This window comes from Xenopus tropicalis, chromosome 7 (assembly GCF_000004195.4).
Source record: "Xenopus tropicalis strain Nigerian chromosome 7, UCB_Xtro_10.0, whole genome shotgun sequence".
In the NCBI taxonomy this organism is placed as follows: domain Eukaryota; kingdom Metazoa; phylum Chordata; class Amphibia; order Anura; family Pipidae; genus Xenopus; species Xenopus tropicalis.
In genome coordinates, this window is record NC_030683.2 from 58420555 (window position 1) to 58442956 (window position 22402).

The following is a 22402-nucleotide window of genomic DNA, read 5'->3' on the forward strand; positions in this document are numbered from 1 at the left end:
CTGGTTAATATGAATGTGTAGGTTTCTGTGAAGTAATAAGAAAAGAGAGAGAAACATCATTGTTGTGATTATTCAAAACCTTTATCAATTCAGTTACATATTGTTCCCGTATCTGATCCACATCGCCTGATATAGTGATCTAAGGGAGTCCTTGTCCACGGAGTGGAAAAAGGCTTACCCATTAAAATTTCAAATGGAATTTTTTGTGCTCCCATTTACCTACTGAACCTGTCTACTATGACAAGGGGGTATTGATACCCTCCAGTTTCAATGTTTCACTTGCTATGACTTTCCTGTTTATATGCACCGTGAACTACATAATGAACAGTGGTGCTGCATATTTCTGGAGACCTATAATCCCTCCTTTTGACCAGAGACTATTGTCGTCGATGGTCAACATATTATCCTGCCAGTATATTAAATCTGCAGAAGTGGCATATAATTGTAGCTCATATAAGAGCAAATCATGCGGCAGAGATGTTGGCATGCATAATACAGTAATATCAGGCGGGGGCTTATCGGGAGGGGGGGTCAGTAGGATTGGCAGCCACCGGCGGTAGAGTGCCCACGGCACTTAACTACCATTAGGGTGTGTGGAAGCATAAGGGCTTGTAACGATTCTTCTATATAAGTAGCAATAGGCTTTACCATCAGCACTTGTAAAGTATAGAAAGTTATAGGATAGAATGAGGTATTAGCAATAGAAGACTCAACAGCTACCCGAACAAGCTGCTAGCACCCACAGGTAGGCAGGCATGCCTTGCACAATGAGCGGTAGCACCTTAAAGAAGTATGCTATGGGTCTTTAACTGTTTCCGTGAATCTGGGCTAAGACTGCAACCATGGTCTTACAATTTCCTGCAGTACAACACAAAGGCAGATTATAGTTAGGCAGACTGAGTATAGGTGCAGATGCCAATACCCCCAGTAAAGCTTTAAATGCATTTGTGCCAGTTTCAGTCCATTGCAAATTGTCAGATTCAGAGTCTTTAAGTATGCTCCTTAAGATGCTTTCAAAATATGAACAGTCTGGAATCCATTGTCTGCAAAAACCAACCGTGCCCAAGAACGTGAGCAATTGTTCCTTAGTTTGTGGCTTTCTATGGCTGAGATTGCCTGGATTCTCTGTGGGTTAATTCATTTCTGCCCCTGAGATGACAAGAAACCCAAATACTGCACAGATGGCTTGCAATACTGCACCTTTTTAATGATACCTTGTGCCCCTCCTCAAACAGGTAATTCGGCAGTGAAATAGTGTCTTTTTCACAACTTCCTTGGTCTGCACTACATAACAACAAATCATCAACATATTGCAGGGGAGTTGACCCTGACTGATATCCCCAGCCCTTTAGAGATTCGAGGAGTACATACCCATAAATCACGCTGCTAACGGCATACTCATTGCTAATTGCGCAAAGGTGATTGACGCCGATCGCACGTGAAGGCAAACAAGGGCCTTGTCTTCTCACTTACTGATATAGAATGGTAGGCATTCCCTAAATTTATGACACTGTAGTATGTTGAGTCTGAAGGTGTAGATGTAAGTAAGGGGTTAATGTCTGTTACAACGGGCACCATCGGGTGTATGAGTTTGTTGATGGCCCGTAAATCTTCTCTTGATACAAGGGATACTGTTTTTGATAAACAGGTGTGTGGGTCTTTAAGAATGCTTTGTAGGGGGTACAAGACACTCATCCTACGTTGATTTTGAAAATAGCCCACACGGCAGGTTAATTTGATCTAATGGACAAATGTCCGGACACTTATATAATTGTGCCATATGTCCTCTAATATTCTCTGAAACCTTTTTGTTTACAGGCTAAGGCAACTGCCATAGACTGTGTACCAGTCCATAATCCTTCCATTTCTACATTCATTAACCCTGACACATATGTCTAAGATAAATAAGGCATGAGGCTATGTATTAGAGGAGTTGTATCAGAACTGTGTAATACAGAAAAGGATATTTATTATTGCACGGATACAAGTGTTCCTTCCAGGACTGGGATCTTTTGTAGTGGGAGGTGTGGTTCCAAACAAATTTCTTTAGCATCATTTAGTCCTCGAGCTGCAGTTCCCTCAGTGAAGGTTGGATCTGGAACAAAAGAGAACACCTAACCATGCACTTTAGTTAGTTCACAAGTCAATTGAGATACAAAATTAGTTAAAGCATCAGAGTGTAATTGCAGCTGTTGGGGAAAGTAACACCTTAATCTGGGAGCTGACTCAAACAAAATTTTGAAGGAGACAGTTTACAGTCCCCCCTTGGTCGGTATCTAACACTGAACAGAGCTACAGGCAATCTGTCAGGTAATTGCATTTTTTTTATTTTTATATATATATTTCTTCCCCTCTATGGCTGCCACCAGCTCCAATGCTGGGATCCCTTCCTCCACCTTATTATTGGTTTGATCCCTGGAACCCAGCAGAGAGAGATATCCAGGGTCCTATATTTCTGACTCGTTTTTGCTCATCTTGTTCACACTCTAACATCCCTTCCTTAGGGTGGCAAGCACACTCCATGGGTAGGTATCCGCTGGAAATAGCATTTTTTCCAAATCTGTATTATACTTTTCCCTAGATTTTCTTGTCCCACAGGGAAATGGACATTAAGCCGGTAACACAGAATGTCCGTAACACTGAACGATACACGTTTTCTACCAAGGTAAACTTCAGGATACCCCCCTTCCATGATCTTAGCTAGTCGCCACCCCCCTTCTGTAATACCAAACAGAAGTCCACATACACAATTATGACACATATCTTCCCCGTGCACTGTACTAGGTTAACCCACCAAAGTTAAGATACCCCACACACAAGCACAATCCAGTGCGATTATCCCCACTCCAGCATGTAGACCTCTCAGCTGGAATGTAACTATTAACCCCTCTTATGCCTGCACATAAGAGTCCTCCTGTCACTGACCTTCACGGGCACAACTTCGGACGGTTAACGGAGACCAATTATAGGGAGACAAAAGAAAACATAAAGACAGAAAACATAAATCAGGCAATAGATACCATGTGCAGGTTCAATAAATGGGCTGCAGGCAAGAGGAACCTGTCTTTGCTGGCTGCCAGGAAGCCACTGGGGACAACGGACTAATTCACAATAGAATATGGGGATGACACGGTAAAGAAACTAAAATCTAAGTTCCCACCGTGTCCCGCGATCAGGTGATCAGTCTCCGTCCCGCGTCAACTGTCTGGAATCCTTATATTTGGCTTAAAGGCAGACAGGACCTACAGTCTCACATTGGGCTCAAATTGTCAGGGACACAATCAGTCCTCACGGTATTTATTCCTGTTCAAATTAGTTCAGCAAAGCGTGTGGGTGCGCACCGAAAAAAACATACTGACACCAGGTTCAGTACTCCTTGCAAATTTTATCATGAATGGGTGGTGGTAATTTCTTAGAAATTTTATTTCATTTATTTTCAACTCCTTATAATGAAAATTAATTGCAACAATTCCGAAAAAGCAAAAACCTTATTAGCTCATTCAGAGGTATTTCTTAATGTTGCAATAAATTTTAGATGACCGGTTTAAAAATATAACATTTACTTCTAAAGACAATAACAAAGACACAACACAGACAAACAGTAATTCATCCAACAGTATCGCAACAAGAGACCTGTGCCTACCTAATGCCCCTCCTTTAGAGGCTTATCTTTGAGTTTACCAAAAAAACTCCTTATAACCTTTGGCTACTTCCCACGATTAACTCTTAGTGCCGTTAATTTCCAAAGATCAAAAATATAAGCACGCTTGGCAAAGCAAAGTCGTCGGGGCTGAACTGAGATCATGGTCCCAACAATACCCGCAATGACATGCGATCACAGCAGACTATAATTTAACCTATAAATCCTGCACTCCTACAGCGCAAACAAAAAACCCTGCGCTCTCAGCAGCGCAATAAATTACCTTCAAAGCTTCTTTTCTTATCTCCTACTGGTCATAAAGTAACCAGATAAAACACCCTAAATATGAACGCCAGGGGTCCACTGAACAGTTTGATGCCCAATATGCATAGGTTTACCTAAGTATGTGGCATGTAGGGGCCCCAATGGGAACATACCCCATATGCTCTATCATTTCTGTCATTTCAGCTTCTGCAAAATCAACACATTTACATCATTATATGTAGGATAACACTAGTAAAAAGTACACTCCCCTGAGAAAGTCATATATTTTTGGAAAGTACACATTCCCCTGAATCTAAAATGGGTACCCATGTCTTTATACTCCAAAGTAACAAGCCGCAAAGCTTTCCTAAAGTTGGCAATTTTGATAACATTTCCAAAAATCCTCTCAAAGCTTCCAGTTTCCAGCATCTTATCACCCACGTATCATTAGGTACCAAGGTAAAACACCCTGAATTTGAACACCAGGGGTCCACTGAACAGCTTGATGCCCAATATGTATAGGTTTACCTAAGTATGTGGCATGTAGGGGCCCCAATGTGAACAAAACCCCTTATGATCTATCATTTGTCATTTCAGCTTCTGCAAAATCAACACATTTACATCATTATATGTGGGATAACGCTAGTAAAAAGTACATTCACCCCAGAAAGTCATATATTTTTGGAAAGTACACATTCCCCCGAATCTAAAACAGGTACCCATGTCTTTTTACTCCAAAGTACCAAGCCGCAAAGCTTTCCTAAAGTTGGCAATTTTGATAAAATTTCCAAAAATCCTCTCAAAGCTTCCATTTTGCAGCATCTTATTTCCCACATATCATTAGGTACCAGGATAAAACACCCTGAATTTGAATGCCAGGGGTCCACTGAACAGTTTGATGCCCAATATGTATCGGTTTACCTAAATATGTGGCATGTAGGGGCCCTAATGTAAACATACCCCCAATATGATCTATCATTTCTGTCATTTCAGCTTCTGCAAAATCAACACATTTACATCATTATATGTGGGATAACGCTAGTAAATAGTACATTCACCCCAGAAAGTTATATATTTTTGGAAAGTACACATCCCCCCTAATTTAAAATGGGTACCCATGTATTTCTACTCCAAAGTGCCAAGCCGCAAAGCTTTCCTAAAGTTGGCAATTTTGATGAAATTTCCAAAAATCCCCTCAAAGCTTCCACTTTGCAGCATTTTATCTCCCACATATCATTAGGTACCAAGCTAAAACACCCTAAATATGAACCCCAGATGATGCCCACTGTACACAGTTTTATCAAAGCACATGGCACTTAGAGACCCCCCAAATATACCTTGTGCTCACTAATTTTATGGCTTACTTTAACCTAATTCATAAACACATGGCAGTTTTATGAGGGGTAGAAGCTGCAGAAATGTAGCATAACCCCTAAAAACCATATATTTTTGAAAAGTACACATTCTGACAAATCCAACATGGGTTAAGAAGACTTTCTGCACCAAAGTACCAATCTGGAAAGCTTTCCTAAAGTTAATGGTTTTTATGACTTTACTGAAAAAGGCCTAAAATTGCAATTTGCCATATTTATCTTACAACATTTCTTAATGACACATCACCCTAAATATGAATGCCAGTGGTCTACTGAACAGTTTGATGCCCAATATGCAAAGATTTACCAAAGTATGTGGTGTACAGAGGCACCCAAATGAAAATAGTGCATAGGAATTTTCTGAGCTGCCAACTCAATTTCTGCAAAAAAAGCCCAATGACCGTGTATTATGTGCCGTAAGACCCCCTAACTGTACAGAAAAACCCAGAAAACCATATATTTTTGGAAAGTACACATTCTGACAATCCAACATGGGTAAAGAGTCCTTTCTACATCAAAGTACCAATCTGCAAAGCTTTCCTAAATTTAGTGGTTTTTATGACATTTCAGAAAATCGCAAAAAAAGTTGCAGTTTGCCGCATTTATTTCACACAATTTCTTGCATACAAAGGCAAATTACCCCAAATAGGAACACCAAAGGTCTACTGAACAGTTTGATGCCCAATATGCATAGATATACCAAAGTCTGCGGTATGTACTGACCCCAAAATGAAAGTAGTGCATATGAATTTCTCGCCTGCCAACTCAGCTTTTGCATACAGAGCCCCCTGTCAGCATATTATGTGCAGTAACACCCCCTAATTATACAGAGACCCCCACAAAACCATATATTTTTGGAAAGTACACATTCTAATGAATTCAAAATAAGTAAAGTCATTTTTCTACACCAAAGTTACATATGGCAAAGCTATGCTAAAAACAGATCAGGGACACTAATACAGGGATAAAAATGCAACAAAACCACAAAAATTGTGCAAATTAGTGAAACGACAAAATAAGACACATGCTGTCAAAATAAACAGTATTTGTGTATACATGTTTGTACATGTGTAAAAGTTGTGTGACAGTGTGTAAGTGTGTATATGAGTTTGTATATAAGTGTATATAGGTGTAGATAAGTGTGCAAAATGAAAAAACAAAAAAAAAACTGCAAAATTGTGTGCTGTTTGTGTGTGTAAATGTATGTAAGTGTGTGTGTAAGTGTGTATAAGTGTGTATAAATGCAAAATAAAACAGCCTTACCTGTCCTGAAGCTTGCCAGGTCCTGGAGCAGGAAATCCTGGGGGCCGGCGCTGGGGGGGGGAGCAGGAAGTGGGACCAAGCTCGTTGGCCAGGGGGCTGTCATCGCTAAAAACTCTCTGCCGAAGCGGCACTTGCCGCTTCGGCAGAGAGTAACCTTATCTGCCAAACGACGTACGGCGTTGGCAGATATAGCCTTTTACTGCAACGACGTACGCCGTAATCAATACCCATGGACTGATAATCAATACCCACTCCAAATAATGTTTTACAAATACTATGGTACTTCTCACTTTGTAGTGCCCCCTTCTGAGAAGTGTAGCAATATTGAGTTAAAGTGTAGTTCATACCACCAGCCACCAGGGAGAAGTAGAGATTGGGAGATATACAAGCCAGTGCTGACTATATTCCCAGGCCAGTTTGGGAAGGGCATGGCAGAACCAACACCAGCCTGCAGAAGGAGAGGAGGACCTTGCCCTTCTGGATAGAGGTAACAGATTTAGCTAGAGCAGGATAGTTTTCAGTATTATCTGGCACTAGGTGCACAATTTAGAACAGGAAGTTGTCATGGGCCAGAGTGTTGGATTGCTGGGAACAGGTGGTGGAGTGGATAAGTGTGTTAACCTGATGGAAAGGAAGCTATTCCATACGAGAAATCCTATTGAGTATTAGAGCTTACTTATGTTGCCTGAAACAAGAACATGACTGTATGGATGTACCGTATATACTCGAGTATAAGCCGAGTTTTCCAGCACTCAAAATGTGCTAAAAATGGAACCCTCGGCTTATACTCGAGGCAAGTAGCAAATTACCTATCCAACTGGGCAATTCATCCTCTCCAGCCATCGGGTGCGCACGGGCCATCCATTGCACACGCACGCACATCTTCACACTTCAGTAAATCTTCCCCACAGTCCTTTTACCTTTTACATAGATACACAGAAAGGGGGATCAATCCCCTCTCCTTTTAATAGGGCATCCAGCCATCGGGCGCACACCGGGCAGCTGTCGCATCCAGCCATTAGGTTTATACTGGGCACCCGTCGCATCCAGCCATTAGGTTTATACTGGCCACCCATCGCATCCAGCCATCGGGAGCCGTCGCGCACCCCCCCCTCCGGCCATCCGTCGCATCCAGCCTTCCCCAGCCATCTCCAGCCATTGGGCGTGCACCGGCCAGCCGTCGCATCCAGCCATTAGGTTTATACTGGCCAGCCGTCGCATCCAGCCATTAGGTTTATACTGGCCACCCGTCGCATCCAGCCATCGGGAGCCGTCGCGCACGTCACGTCGCGTGGGGGGGGTGCGCGACGCGACGCGCACGTCGGCTCCTGATGCCTGGATGCGAAAAGAGTGTTTTAGGTCTGTGAAAGGATAATAAATGATCTGAAACTTATACTGCTGATGGTCTCCACAATGCTATCCCTGACCCACGGATCTAAAGCCTGGAGCAAAGTGTTAATAACAACAGAAAATATTTGGAAAAGCTGGGAATCCCTCAGTATTTTCGAAGTTCGATGGTTAGTATATCAGTCTCTGTGTATCTGCCATCAGGCATTTAGATGGATAGCCGGTTGAACAAGTAATCTGGCGCTGCCCCTACCTACTTTGCCCTTACTACTTGGACACAAGCTAGTGTGCAGGTGTGTTAAAAGAAATGGATGCCTAGGCTTATACTCGAGTGAATACGTTTTTCCAGTTTTCTTAGGTAAAATTAGGTACCTCGGCTTATATTCGGATCGGCTTATACTCGAGTATATACGGTATGTATTTATGTGCGTATGCCTGGTATGCTGGAAAGAAAACAAATCTTGAAGTTGAAGAACATGTGCCTTAGAGGTACTTCTTATTAATGGAAAACCAGTATTCCGCAGTGTCTGGTTTGTATGGTAACATCTGCCTGCCCCTCCTACAAGTGCTAAAAAAGTACATTTTGTCTATAAAAATACATTCCATGTACAAAAAGCAATCCACAGTAGACAGAATTAAAGTGTGGATATAAACACTGGTAAAAAATATACAATGTTTTATTTACCAGTAGGTCCTTCCAACAGACACAAGGGCACCCACTCCGTTTAGAAGAAGGGAGGTTCCATTTAAATATTCGGAAAGGATTTTTTACTGTGAAAGCTGTGAAGTTGTGGAATTCCCTCCTGGAATCAGTTGTACTGGCTGATACATTATATAACTTTAAGAAGGGGCTGGATGGATTCTTAGCAAGTGAGGGAATACAGGGTTATGGGAGATAGCTCTTAGTACAAGTTGATCCAGGGACTGGTCCGATTGCCATCTTGGAGTCAGGAAGGAATTTTTTCCCCTCTGCTGCAAATTAGAGAGGCTTCAGATGGGGTTTTTTGCCTTCCTCTGGATCAACTAGTAGTTAGGCAGGTTAGATATAGGCATTATAGTTGAACGTGATGGATGTATGTCTTTTTTCAACCCAACTTACTATGTAATAGATATATTTCTAGTGATGAATGAGAACAAAATCAATTATTATATTACAAACTCAAACACAAATGTATAACATCCATACAAAAAAACAGTTATGTGTAAAGTTACTTACAGAATGAATAATGCAAAACAAAACTTCAACAAACTATATAATGGTGTAACTGAATAGCATATTCCAGCTAGATTTTCATGACAAAATAGATGCGTGTGACAGAAAGCAAGATTCTATAGCACAGAATTCATTCTATCAACAAAATGAATACTCAGTTTCACAAAACTGATAAAATATCCATTCTGTGAAACAACACTGTCAATCAAATTCCTGAACCAATAAGAAACAAGCATATTCATTATCCAATAATATGCAGGTTTAAACTGGAATCAATTTACTGGTCTTCCCACTGTTTTAAAGTGATACTGACACTAAAAAATGACTCCTCAAAATATGAATGTACATAAAAAGTTGCCTATAGGTCATGTTGATTGATTTTCACTGCGAGATTTGGTTTTTTAAATAATTGTTACTTTAAGTTCCTAAACCTGACTGTTTTGCCAACCTGACTGTCCCTTTTCAGTCTGTCAGTTATAGCTTCTAATGCCAACGGCCTCCTGCTGGACAAATATGGCTGCCCCCTTATAGGGGAACATGGGGGATCAGACAGGTAGTATAAAAGCATTGGGCAAATACTTTTATGGCAAAAGAAAATGCAAAGAAAATGTTATGATAGATGTAAAAAAAGGTTTAATTTCTGGTGTCAGTATCTCTTTAATTTGTCTATAAAGTGCACACACACACACACACACACACACATTTTTTGGATTTGTTTATGAAAAGCTTTTTTTTTTAAAGATTTTTTTATGAAAAACTGCCAGCACTGCCCCACAAGGCTACATTATCCCTCGTGCTGAGGATACTGTCTGGCCTGCTATAGAGGGCACCCTCTAATGTCTGCTGTGTTATAGGTTTTTAACCAGAAGGTCTTTCAAATGGATGAGAAATATAGTGCTGTACTGATGCTGCGCCACAACACTGATGTTATGATGTTTCTAGACATTTTGTTCCTGATAATGAGCTTTAAAGAAAAAAAATTAATATGATAACTTAAGGCTATTCCTATTATCTTCCAGCCTAACCCATCATTATAATATGCCTAATATCCCCTCATTAACATACGTCAATAAGTCAATAAAACTTAATATTTATAGCATGCAGTAAAAATGTTTTCCTAGCCACTATATGTCAACATAAACACTGGGTAGGTTCCCTGCCCCCCCCCCCCCCTGCCCTCCTGGGGCCAGTAGTCTTTTTTTTTTCCTGTCCTGTTCTCAGGCTAGTTTTTTTTTCCTACCGGGCTCTTGAAATTTTAAAAAAAAACCCTGTGGCTGCTCTATTTAAGTGGCAGGGGTTTTCCCTGTTGTTGGTCGGTCAGGGTCCCCAATTTACACTCCTAGAGGACTGTAGGGGTTGAACAGAAGGGATTTTTCCACTTACCCTTGAGGTCTGGATCCTTCTGTTCACTCTTCGGAGCTAGAGGCGCACTGTGGTAATCCTCATGAAGGGGGTTAACGGTGCAGCGGGTCCTTTTTTCTTTTTCCATGGGGCAGGAGTCCTTCTAGTCAGTCCTGCCACCTTCATCATGGCGCAGGAGGTCTGAAGTGTGCTGCTGCTGTTTGGGAGGCACGACTTCTGCACAAGCACGATGGTGCCGTTGCGTGATGCCGCATGCACGATGACGCCGTTTCGTTGGGGTGGGAATTTCAAAATTTTTTAATTTCGCCAGTTGTTTTTGAACTTGTGCTGCTTAATTGCCTGGCATTTTTTGCTCTTTTCTGCTCCAAGAGGGTTGTGGACACGCTCTCTCTGTTTTGACACAGGTACTTACTTTTTTTTTTTTTTTTAAAGAATCTTTTCCTTCTGGTGCCTTTTTTGCTTATTGAGTTGTTTATTTTTTAGTGCACCAAGGATGGATCCCGCTGCCTCAAGAAAAACTGTCCCAAGAGCTAGGTAGGTCCCTCCTTTTTAATTTTTACATTTTTTTATTTATTTATTTATTTATTTTTCGATTTTTCTTTTGTGTTTTTTCTTCTGCAGTTTGCCTAAAAAGAAGCTGGTTAAGAAGAAAATTATTTCAGAATGTCGGGGGTGTGTTAATCCCAGTCTGCCAAATAAGAAATTCTGTGTGGATTATTTTTCACTGCTGGCGGAGAACCAGTCCCCCCTGTTTCCTTCTTCAGCTTCAGGCTCTGCGGTTTCTTCCAGTTTGCTAGCATGCATTTCGGAAGCAGTGGCTCAGGGTATATCTAAAGCTACCTCTTCTGGGCCCTGTGGGGATGTCTCCTTAGATCCTGTCTCCTCGGATGAGGGCCTAGTCCAGGATTATCCAATGGGAAGGGCGGATCTCTCTCTTCCACTGAATTCGGAGGAAGAGGATAGGAGATAGAGTGTTCCTTTTTTGACCTGAGTTTGGTATCACCACTGATTAAAGCAGTAAAGTTGGTTTTAGGAGTGGAGTCTTCTTCTGAATCAGTCTCAAAACCTAAAGTGTTGCCATCTTCTTCCAAATCCAAGGAACATTTTCCTATGTTTCCAGAAGTTACTGATCTTATAAAATCAGAATGGTCAAAAGGCTCCAAAAGAGTTTCTGTGTCTGCTCTGTCTTCTAGGTTTTCCAGGCTGTATCCTTTTCTAGGACAGGATACCAAGTGCTGGGATTCTCCTCCAGCCGTTGATTCTGCAGTCATTCATCTGGCCAAGAAAACCACTCTCCCTATTGACGATTCCTCAGTCCTGAAGGATGCAATGGACAGGAAGACGGAATCTGAGTTAAGGAAAGTTTTTCAAGTTTCAGGGGCTGCCTGTCGCCCGGCCGTAGCCCTAATTTCAGTTGCAAAAGCTATACAATAGACATGGCATTAAAAGAGGGAGCTGATAAAGAAGATATTTCAGTTGGTTTATCAGAGCTTAAACAGGCTTCTGCCTTTGTTTCCGAAGCAGCTATAGATGTCACTCGACTTATAGCTCGGAATATGTCCTTGTCAGTGTCTGCTAGGAGGGCTCTTTGGTTGAGACAGTGGACAGCGGACACGCCTTCAAAACTGAGTCTCTGCTCGTTACCTTTTGAAGGGGAAAGGCTCTTTGGTTCAAAACTGGACGACATAATCTCTAAGTCTTCAGGAGGAAAGAGTCTTCTTTTTCCACAAGAAAAAAAGAAACAGAAGAGTCAGTCCTTCAAGTCTTATCTTTTTCGAGGATCTGGTAGAGGTAGAGGCCAAACTACCTCTACAAGGTCAAACTTTAGAGATACAACGAGACCTTTTTCATGGGCTGGTTCCAACGCAGGGGCTGGGCGTGGCAGGGGGAAGTCAACCCAGTCTTCCAAGAAGCCTTCCTGACTATCTTCGCAGGGAAAACTCCAAGGTAGGGGCCAGACTTGCGAGTTTTTCCAATCAGTGGGAGAAGACTGTTTCAGATCTGTGGGTCCTGTCGGTCATAAAGAGAGGTTATCAAATAGAGTTTTCCTCTCTCCTAAGTCAAAGAGTTTTCATTATTTCTCCAGTTCCAAGGTCTCCAGAGAAAAGGAGTATTTTAGAGGAGTATCTGCAGTCGTGTTGCCAGTTCCGGAAGATCAAAAAGGCCAAGGCTTCTATTCCATTTTGTTTCTGGTGAAGAAATCTTCAGGGGCTGGAGGCCCATTTTAGATCTGAAAAGACTGAACTCCTTGGTGGCTCCAAAGAAGTTCAAGATGGAGTCCATTCACACTATAATCCCAGTAGTTCAAGAAGGAGACTGGGTAATCGCCATCGATTTGAGGGATGCTTATTTCCACATCCCGGTGGCAGTGTCATCAGCCTTTTCTCCGTTTTGCAGTGGGCAAGAGACATTTTCAGTTCCGTTGCCTTCCGTTCGGCCTTACGTCTGCTCCCAGAACCTTCACGAAGGTTTTAGTTCCACTTATTGCAGAGCTGCGCAAGGAGGGCATAATGATCTGGCATTATCTGGACGATTTACTTCTTTCAGGCAAGAGTCCGACTCTGCTAATCAAACACCAAGACCAGGTTGTCTATTTTCTTTCAGTTCACGGTTGGTTAATCAATGAAGAAAAGAGTTCTCTGGAGCCTTCTCAATCTCTCATTTATCTGGGGGCGCACTTCGACATGCTCAAAGGGAAAGTGTCTCTTCCAAGGGAGAAAGCTCACAAAATCATTCAGAAGGTTTCTCAGCTTCTCAGAGTAGAATGGATCTCAGCCAGGGAATTCATGTCAATCCTCGGCCTGATGGCTTCTACTATTCCGGTTACCAGATGGTCCCAGTGGCACATGAGAATGGCTCAACAAATTTTTCTTCAGCAGTGGAACAGATACCAGAAGGATTAGGATCAGAAATTTTTCTGTCTCACACTCTGAAAGAGAATCTCCTTTGGTGGATGAAGCTTCCAAATCTCTTAAAGGGTTTTCCTCTTTGCCAGAATTCTTGGGAGTTAGTGACGACAGATGCATCCTCCCAAGGGTGGGGTGCTCTCCTGGGTTCTCAGATGGCACAAGGAGTTTGGGAAACCCATATGGAAAATGTGCCTTCCAACATTCTGGAGATCAGGGCGGTCAACTGTGCCTTTCAAGCGTTTGCTCACCTTTTGAAGGGGAAATCCGTGAAAGTCAGGATAGACAACACTACGGCTGTAGCCTATATAAGGAGGCAGGGGGGAACAAGGATCTGGCAGCTATTGCAGGAGGTGTCTCCAATTCTATGTTGGACGGAGGAGAATCTGGAGAATCTGGAGGCTCTGACGGCAGTTTATGTTCCAGGGGCGCAGAATCAGCAGGCGGATTTCTTGAGCCGAAGTGTCCTGAGCAAGCACGAGTGGCAGCTCAATCCAGCAGTGTTTCTACAGCTTGTAAGGAGATGGGGCAAGCCGAGTGTAGATCTGATGGCTTCTCCAGGCAATTCCCAACTTCCTCTGTTCTTTTCAAGGAAGTATCATCCTCAAGCAGCAGGAGTAGATGCACTACTCCAGAGTTGGGATTTTCCGCTGGTTTACCTTTTTCCTCCGGTTCCTCTTCTGCTATCCATTCTCCTGAAGATCCAGAGCGAGAAGGTGGAGGCAGTCCTGATTGCTCCGTTTTGGCCTCGAAGGCCATGGTTCCCTTTACTAGTGAAGCTTCAGGTATCGGATCCTTGGTGGTTGCCGGCCAGGAAGGACCTGCTTCTTCAGGGACCTCTGTTTCATCCAGATCCAGCTTCCCTTTCATTGGTGGCCTGGAGACTGAGTGGAAAAGGCTAAAAGGCTTGTGCCTTTCCGAATCGGTGATAAAAACTCTGTTACAAGCCAGGAAATCCTCTACCTCTAGGACTTATTACAGAGTTTGGGAGAGATTCCTAGTCTGGCAAAGTCAGCACAGCTTGGAAGGGTCTGTTCCCGATTTGCCTCAAGTGTTGGAGTTTCTACAGGAAGGGCTGAATAAGGGTTTACAATACAGAACTCTTAAAGTCCATATTTCAGCCTTGTCAGCCATGACAGGAGTTCGCTGGGCTGAAGATCCAGTCATTAAAAGATTCATTATGGCTACACTCAAAATTAGACCTCCAGTGAGATCTTTTTCTCCTCCTTGGGACTTACCTGTTGTATTGAAATCCTTAACATTACCTCCTTTTGAACCTCTGGTCCAGGCTTCAGTTTGGAATTTGACCTTAAAAACATTGTTCTTGGTGGCCATTGCATCAGCAGCTAGAGTGAGTCTTCTGCAGGCCTTGTCCATTAATCAGGAAAATATGACTTTCTTACCAGACAAGATTGTTTTGAAACCAGACGTCACTTTTCTTCCTAAAGTCGTGTCTACTTTTCATTTGAATTCAGAGATTGTCCTCCCTTCACTATCTGTTGGATCGGTAGCCTCAGAGGATCCTCATTTCTCAAGTTTGGATCCAGTCAAAGCGGTGAAGCAGTATCTAAGTTCTACTGAGCCATTCAGGAAGTCGAATAATTTATTCGTTATCCCATCAGGGGCCAGAAAGGGTCTGGTTGCCTCAACTTCTACTATTTCCAGATGGTTGGTGATCCTGATTTCTAAGGCCTATCAGTTACAAGGCAAGCTAGCTCCTAAAGGGATCAAGGCCCACTCTACTAGGGCAGTGGCAGCATCCTGGGCAGCGGTGGCGGAAGTTCCTATAGATCGTATTTGTCATACGGCTTCTTGGAAGTCAGCGAAGACCTTCATGAGTCACTATCGTCTCAATGTTGGCTCAGGGGGTGTGGAGTTTGCTTCTGGAGTCCTGAGTTCCTTTAACTCCAATTAAAAATTTCTGCATTCATTTGTAGAGTTTTATTTCCCGCCCCTTTTTGGTTATAATGCTGGGTACATCCCAGTGTTTATGTTGACAGGAATAGGGAAATTTGTTTTCATACTTACTGTAATTTTCCTTTCCTAGCCACTAAATATGTCAACATACCCTCCCTTCTTGGACTTAATTATTAGACTACTGGCCCCAGGAGGGGGGGTGGTTTTATAGTTTTGGTAGGAGGGACTTTCTGGTCTGAGTATGGGGGCAGGGAACCTACCCAGTGTTTATGTTGACATATTTAGTGGCTAGGAAAGGAAAATTACAGTAAGTATGAAAACAATTTTCCCTAATCGCGTCTAAATTTTCGCGACTTAACGCACGATTCACTAAAAGCATACTTGCGTTAATTTACGCACGATACTGCATGCGTTATTTTAGTCGCGAAGACTATTTTCGTGCGGTATTTGACGGTACATGCGCTAATCAACACCCCACGTATAAATAGTCGCCGCGTATAAATAGTTGCCGCATATAAATAGTATCAAATAAATAGTATCCGGATATAAATAGTAGCCGCATATAAATAGTCGCTGCATATAAATAGTCGTGTGAATAAACGCACGCTATGTTAGCTATACATGCCAATGCTTGCCGAAAATTACTGTACTGAAAATGACCATTTCCCTGCAAACTGGAGGCTGCATCACTCTAGGGTCAACACATACTTGAATAAATAACACTGCAAAGTCCATATTGTGTTGCCAAAAGCTCATTAAAGGAGAAGGAAAGGCTAATAAAGAGTTAATCCCAAGCTGCAGGCATACCTTCAGTTGTCTTAATAGTGCCCTTAAGTCTCCCCATACTTCACCTGTTCAGAAGCCAAACAGGAAAAAAAAACGATGAGCAGTGTAGAAAAAGATTCCCATAATGGTGGTAAAAAAATTGCATATACTGAGCTACCATTAATATCTGTTATATTGTACTATACCGAGGGGCCCCCACAGGAGTGTTTTATAGAACGTTTATACAAGCAATTCAAACAGTGGGAAGAAAGACCAGTAAATGAACTTCAATTAAAACTTGCATGTTATTGGATAATGAATATACTTGCTTCTTATTGGTTCAGTAATTTGACTGACAGTGTTGTTTCACAGAATGGATATTTTATCAGTTTTGTGGAGTATTAATTTTCTTGATAGAATGAATTCTGTGCTATAGAATGTTCCTTTTTGTCACAAGCATCTATTTTGTCATGAATATCTAGCTTGGAATATGCTAGTCAGTTACACCTTTATATATTTTGTTTTATATTGTTTTACATAATTCATTCTGTAAAAAAAACTTGTTCTGCTGTATGGATGTTATACATCTGTGAGACAGAATGCTTGTTAAAATTTACAGAATTGAGTTTGTCATATAATTATATCCTTTTGTGCATAAAATTGATTATTTTCACAGAAATATGTCTTTTGTATATTTGTTACCAGTGTATATTGCCACAGATTCATTCTGTGTACTGGGGATTGTCCTTTGTATACAGAATGTATTTTTTTAGACAAAATGTACTTTGGACAAACGGCAACCCATACTTTTTATGTTAGCATTTTTCACTGCTTTTTTCTCACAAGCCTCAGCTATTTAATCATATTTTCCATATTTTTCATGTATAATTAATAGGTATTTCTATTTACTCTTTATAAAAAAAATGTAAAATAAATATAAACCATACACAGTCCATTTTAATCAGATTATTAAAAAATATTTCCGTTTTCTCTGTAGTACATTGTATTTTATCCCAGCTAAAATACAATGGGGTTGATTCACTAAAGTGCATTAAAACGAGTGGTATTTATAGCATGCGTTAAAAATTTTATAGCTTCTTATTTTTCGCAACTTAACGCACGATTCACTAAAAGGACACGCGTCAAAATTAAGACGCAATGCTCTTTGCGTTATTTAACTCATGATCAGCATTTCCGTGCGTTATTTTACACAACGCAGGGTAATTGTCGCACGCGGTATTATGGTGCGAAATTCTGCATGCAAGCCATATACCACATGACTAATGCCATTTTGTGCAGTTGCGCTGTGAGAGTGTAGAGGGCAGTGTGGAAGCCAGCAGTGGCAGAGGAAAAAAGGTGGCAAAATGGAGGGAACACCATGGTAGGCCACAGGAGTCTGAGAAGAGGCACAGGCACTCTGAAGGAAGCCTACAGGAACCAGGCAGGTTCTATGTCAGAACCCACACTACCAAAGCTGCAGAGGAAGGGACACTTGACCAACCCACACCTGCAAGTATTCCTGCTTCTGCCATGTCACACAGCTCCAGCAGTGACACTGACAGAGAGAGGCCTGGCTTCATCGGCAGCCCAGATGTGGAGGGCACTGATAAGGAATATCAGCCAGAGGAAGCCAGTGGAGAGGAAAGTGAGGAGCTTCCCCCCCATCACCAAAAAGGAGCTGCAAGAAACAACAGGAGAGCAGGCTCCAAAACCTCAAATTCTCTGAATTTGAGAATGAGGCTCTGGTGGAGAGGATTGTGCCGGTGTTCGACAAGATCTTTGGCAAATATGCTGCCAAGACGCAGACTGCTGTGAAACACAAGGCGTGGAGGGACATTGCAGACCATGTTAACAGCATTGGGGTCTGTCTGCGCAGTGTCCAACAGTGCAAGAAGCACTACCAGGACATAAAGCGGGTCCTGAAGAAAAAGCTGGCAGAGGACTCCAGATACAGGTAAATATTATACATTTATCTTTCTATTTAACACTTGCTCATCTGCTTTTCTCCTCAATCGGCTTTTCCTTTTGGCTTACTGTCTTCCTTCCTTTTTAGCTTCTTTCCTACTTACTTTACATGTATGTAATGTATTATGGCATGCCTATATTATGTGCGCAACTTATGTCCTCAGAGCTGTGGAGTAGAACAACAAATTAGGACAGTAAATAGGGGGGGTCATTTAATAAATATTTCCCAAAATTCTTAATGCCCTGTGAGTACAGGGCATTAAGAATTTTGGGAAATATTTATTAAAAAAGGAGCTGCAAGAAACAACAGGAGAGCAGGCTCCAAAACCTCAAATTCTCTGAATTTGAGATTATTGTGAAAGCATTGTTTAATACAGAGTATAAGGGAGAGCTGGGAGTTAGCAAGGCCACTAAGTAGCAACTTGCAGCATTTTAGTAGGGTTTGTGTCAGAGCATTCCTTAGTATTGTTACACTTGAAATTAAAGGGAATTGAGTGGGGCAACAATGAGTAACAAAAAGTGACTGCGTTGTTATGGCTTGCTTATTGGAGGCAACACAATAAAGGCATTCATATATTTTATTTAGGTCTGGAACTGGAGGTGGCCCTTCCAAAAAAGTCTTTTTCTGCAGGTATGAGGAGCAACTTATGCCTTTTCTTGTTGCAGAGAGCATGACTGGTGTCACCGGCATCTTTGATTCCGACAGGAATGTCGGCAAAGGTAGGTGTAATGACATTAATACAAGTGAATTTACTCTTGCAGAGAAGCTTAATATTAATGGAATACAATGTAGATTGATCCTTACACCACCTGGCACAAGCAGACTCAGACAATCATCATCTGCTCCGATTCCAGGTATTTTTGTTAACAAATTTTGTTGTACCTGTGTTTTGCGTTAGGCTTGTGCAATGGCATAATAGTGAATTGTGTCTGTGTATATTGCAGGTGTTTCAATTACAGATGTGCAGTGTATTGCTAATAAGATTGGTGCGTTATTGGGCCAGTGTGTCTTGCTGGGTTAGGTGCAGTCAGTTCATCTTGTACTTTTGGACAGTCAATCTTTTCAACTTGATTTCGCCCTTGCACTCTGTATGGCAAAACATTTTACCTTTTTTGCTTATTTGGAATGAATCAATGTCCACAAATAGTTTTTGCAAAATAAGCTTTGTCATGTTTTAAAACAAATGACAATCATTATTGTCCATGAAGTTTGCCTGGCTTAATGGACATAATAACAAAAAATTAAATACAGGTATGGGATCCCTTATCCGGAAACCCATTATCCAGAAAGCTCCGAATTACGGAAAGCCCGTCTTCCATAGACTCCATTTTAATAAAATAATATAGAATTTTAAAACTGATTTCCTTTTTTTCTGTAATAATAAAACAGTACCTTGTACTTGATCCCAACTAAGATATAATTAATCCTTATTGGATGCAAAACAATCCTATGGGGTTTAATTAATGTTTTATTGATTTTTTAGTAGACTTAAGGTATGGAGATCCAAATTACGGAAAGATCCCTTATCCGGAATACCCTTGGTCCCGGGCATTCTGGATAATGGGTCCTATACCTGTAATGTCTTTTTCTTTTTTCAAAAAGGTGGCCATAGACGCTCCGCTGGACGGTCCTCGTCTCTGCTCCACTCCCTACAATGCTATCCTGCAATGGAAGAGGAAACTTTGAGTGGGGTCTGAGAGGGTCTGGGGAATGTGCCAGTGACGTGGCCTTATTTTCCGATGAGGAGCCAGCACAAATTCCCCAACAGCAGGTCACACCTATGGCCAGAACCACCACAGCTAATGTGCCCCCCAAGGAACCTGAGAAGGATCAGTTCTACAGATCCCTTATTAGGCATAATAAGGTGTTTAATGAAAAAGTTGGACACATTACATGTGGACTTTTGTGTGGCCACTAATGCCTACAATGCGAGTCAGGCATGACAAGCTGCGCACGAGGCCGCCATGTTAAGCCTGCAACAGGAGAGTCAGGCAGGACAAGCTGCACACGAGGCCGCCATGTTAAGCCTGCAACAGGAGAGTCAGGCACAACAAGCTGCGCACAAGGCCGCCATGTTAAGCCTGCAAGAGGAGCGTTTACAAGTCCAACATGAAAAAGTGGCATCGTTTTCTAAGCAAAATTATCTTCTAGAGAAACAAATTTCATTTCAAGAAAAAGCACAAAAGGAAATTCAGCCAACATGCTCTACCACTAGAGATAGTGGTGAGAGTTCAGATACCACTCCTGCAGCTCCCACTAGGCAGCTTCGTAAAAAAAATTAATGTGCCACGAAAATGTGCTTATTTTTTGTAAATAGCCAAATGCTGTGTTAAGAAAGAATATTAATACACATTAGGGATCTGTGGAACTTATCTTTTCTTAGGCCTATGTTCTTTGTAAATAGTTCTTTCTCTTGTTGCTATTTGTGTGGGGGTGGGGGAATCACCTGCTCAAATCCACATCAGCCTTAGTTGCCACTCACCACTGCTGTGAGAAATAAAAGAAAGGAGCATTTTTTTTTTTAAGTACGCAACTAATTTCCCTGTGAATAAAAATATTTCTTTGGAGAAGTTGTTTGGTATTTCTTGTTTATGGGATTAAAGATTGTAGGTACTTACAGGAAAAGTAATTGGTAATGATTTGTCCAAGGACTTCATTCCCTATGGCAGTGCTGTCCAACTTCTGCGGTGCTGAGGGCTGGAATTTCTCTAGCATACATGGTGGAGGGCCACTAATGGAAGCCAGTTTTGACCACTACCCCTTTTAAAACTATACCCACTTCAAACCACACCCATTTGATCATAATGGTGGTAGTGCAGCCAAAATCCAAATGCTTGGTCCTCACTGCGGGTATATCAACCATCATTCATATGTGCCATTCACACAGGCAGCATAGGCCAGGCAGTTCATACAATGTCTGAGGACAGGTGAACAATGAGGGGGATTACAGCCTGAGCCTGAGGTGTGAACACTGCAGGGGGTGAACAATGCATTTATTAAAAGGTGGGAACAACACATGGGATTACATTTTTAAACAATACAGGGGGGTTACAGCCTGAATCTGAGGTGAGAACCATGCAGGGGGCCAGTTAATCTCAGTACTGATACCATTTAAATCTTACTCAAAGGTAAGCCATCAAAGCAGCCAGACAGGTGGGGGGGCCACACAGAGGGAGGTAGCCAGTTGGACAGCACTGCCCTATGGCATCCGCACCTCAGACAGGATCTTGGGGATGTATGGTGTCATCCAGGTCCTCAGCCACATCGCCTGGTAAGCCATGCCGGTTCGCCAGATTGTGCAGTACAGCACACGCAGCCACAATTTTGGCAACTTTAGAGGGGCTGTACATTAGGCTTCCTCCCGACTTATCCAGGCAGCGGAAGCGGCTTTTAAGGACCCCAAATGTCTGCTCAATCACAAACCACGCTCTGACATGTGCTTCATTAAAAGCACACTCAGCCCGTGTACGCGGCCTGTGAATGGGTGTGATGAGCCACCTAGAGCATGGGTAGCCAGCATCACCTGAAATAAAATAAGATGTAATTAAGATGCTGCTTCCAGTCTCCCTCTATCAAAACATGGCCCTTTTGCAACAGATGTGACAGTGTGAGACTGACACTACAAGTAGCTGCTTTGACTCTCCCACTGGCAAAAGAGGACACTTTACAAATGCAAAACAAGCTTATGGCAGGTAGGGCCTGGTTTGACAGTGGGAGACAGAAAGCAAATGTGGCCAAGTTGTGCTAGACATGACACAAATACTTAACAGCCACCCGTGAGGCATTTGTCCTGTCTCAAAAGCATTGTAAAGTGTGGACTGCCTTAGGATGTAAGCATCGTGAGAGGAGCTGGGGAACCCAGACACGATGCTCAGGATGTTCATATGTGCATCGCACACCACTTGCACATTGAGAGAGTGGTAGCTCTTCCTGTTGCAGAAAATGTGCTCCCTGTCTTGGGGGGTTTAAGGCCACATGGGTGCAATCAATTGCACCCAACACATTTGGGATGCCACTTACCCCATAAAACTGCCTTTTCACGGTGTTCCAGTCGTTCCGATTTTGGGGAACGAGATGAAATTCCCAGACACCGCGTGGATGGCGTCCAGGACCTGGCCAAGGCGCCATGAAAAGGTAGGCTGTGACACCCCCCCCGTAAACCCTTCCAACCCTCTGGAAACTTCCAGTGGCCAAAAAGTGCAGGGAGCACAGGAGTTTGACCATTCCAGGAACAGTGCGGCTTCTGCGAGTCAGTGGCTGCAGGGAAGGCTCCAGTAGCTCATACAGACTGGATATTACCGCTCTATTGACCACTTCATCCTCACTTAAGCCTTCTAAAGTGGCCCTTTCCCTAAAAAAACGAGGCTGCATAACTCTTGAAGGCTC

General features: G+C 42.3%; 1 protein-coding gene and 1 long non-coding RNA gene across 5 annotated transcripts in view; both read left to right on the forward strand.

The window, feature by feature from the left end:
- The window catches only part of unc93b1 (unc-93 homolog B1, TLR signaling regulator), an 88602-nt gene that overhangs the window by 35894 nt on the left and 30306 nt on the right, over positions 1–22402 (forward strand). The window contains exon 2 of one of the 4 annotated variants that reach the window (XM_031904740.1): positions 10946–10996. The gene's annotated coding sequence lies outside the window, so the exon portion shown is untranslated. 4 annotated transcript variants of the gene reach the window in all.
- LOC105947200 lies at positions 18552–20581 on the forward strand. Its single transcript, XR_001170615.3, has 2 exons — positions 18552–18735; positions 19619–20581. It is a non-coding gene; the product is annotated as an uncharacterized LOC105947200 (long non-coding RNA).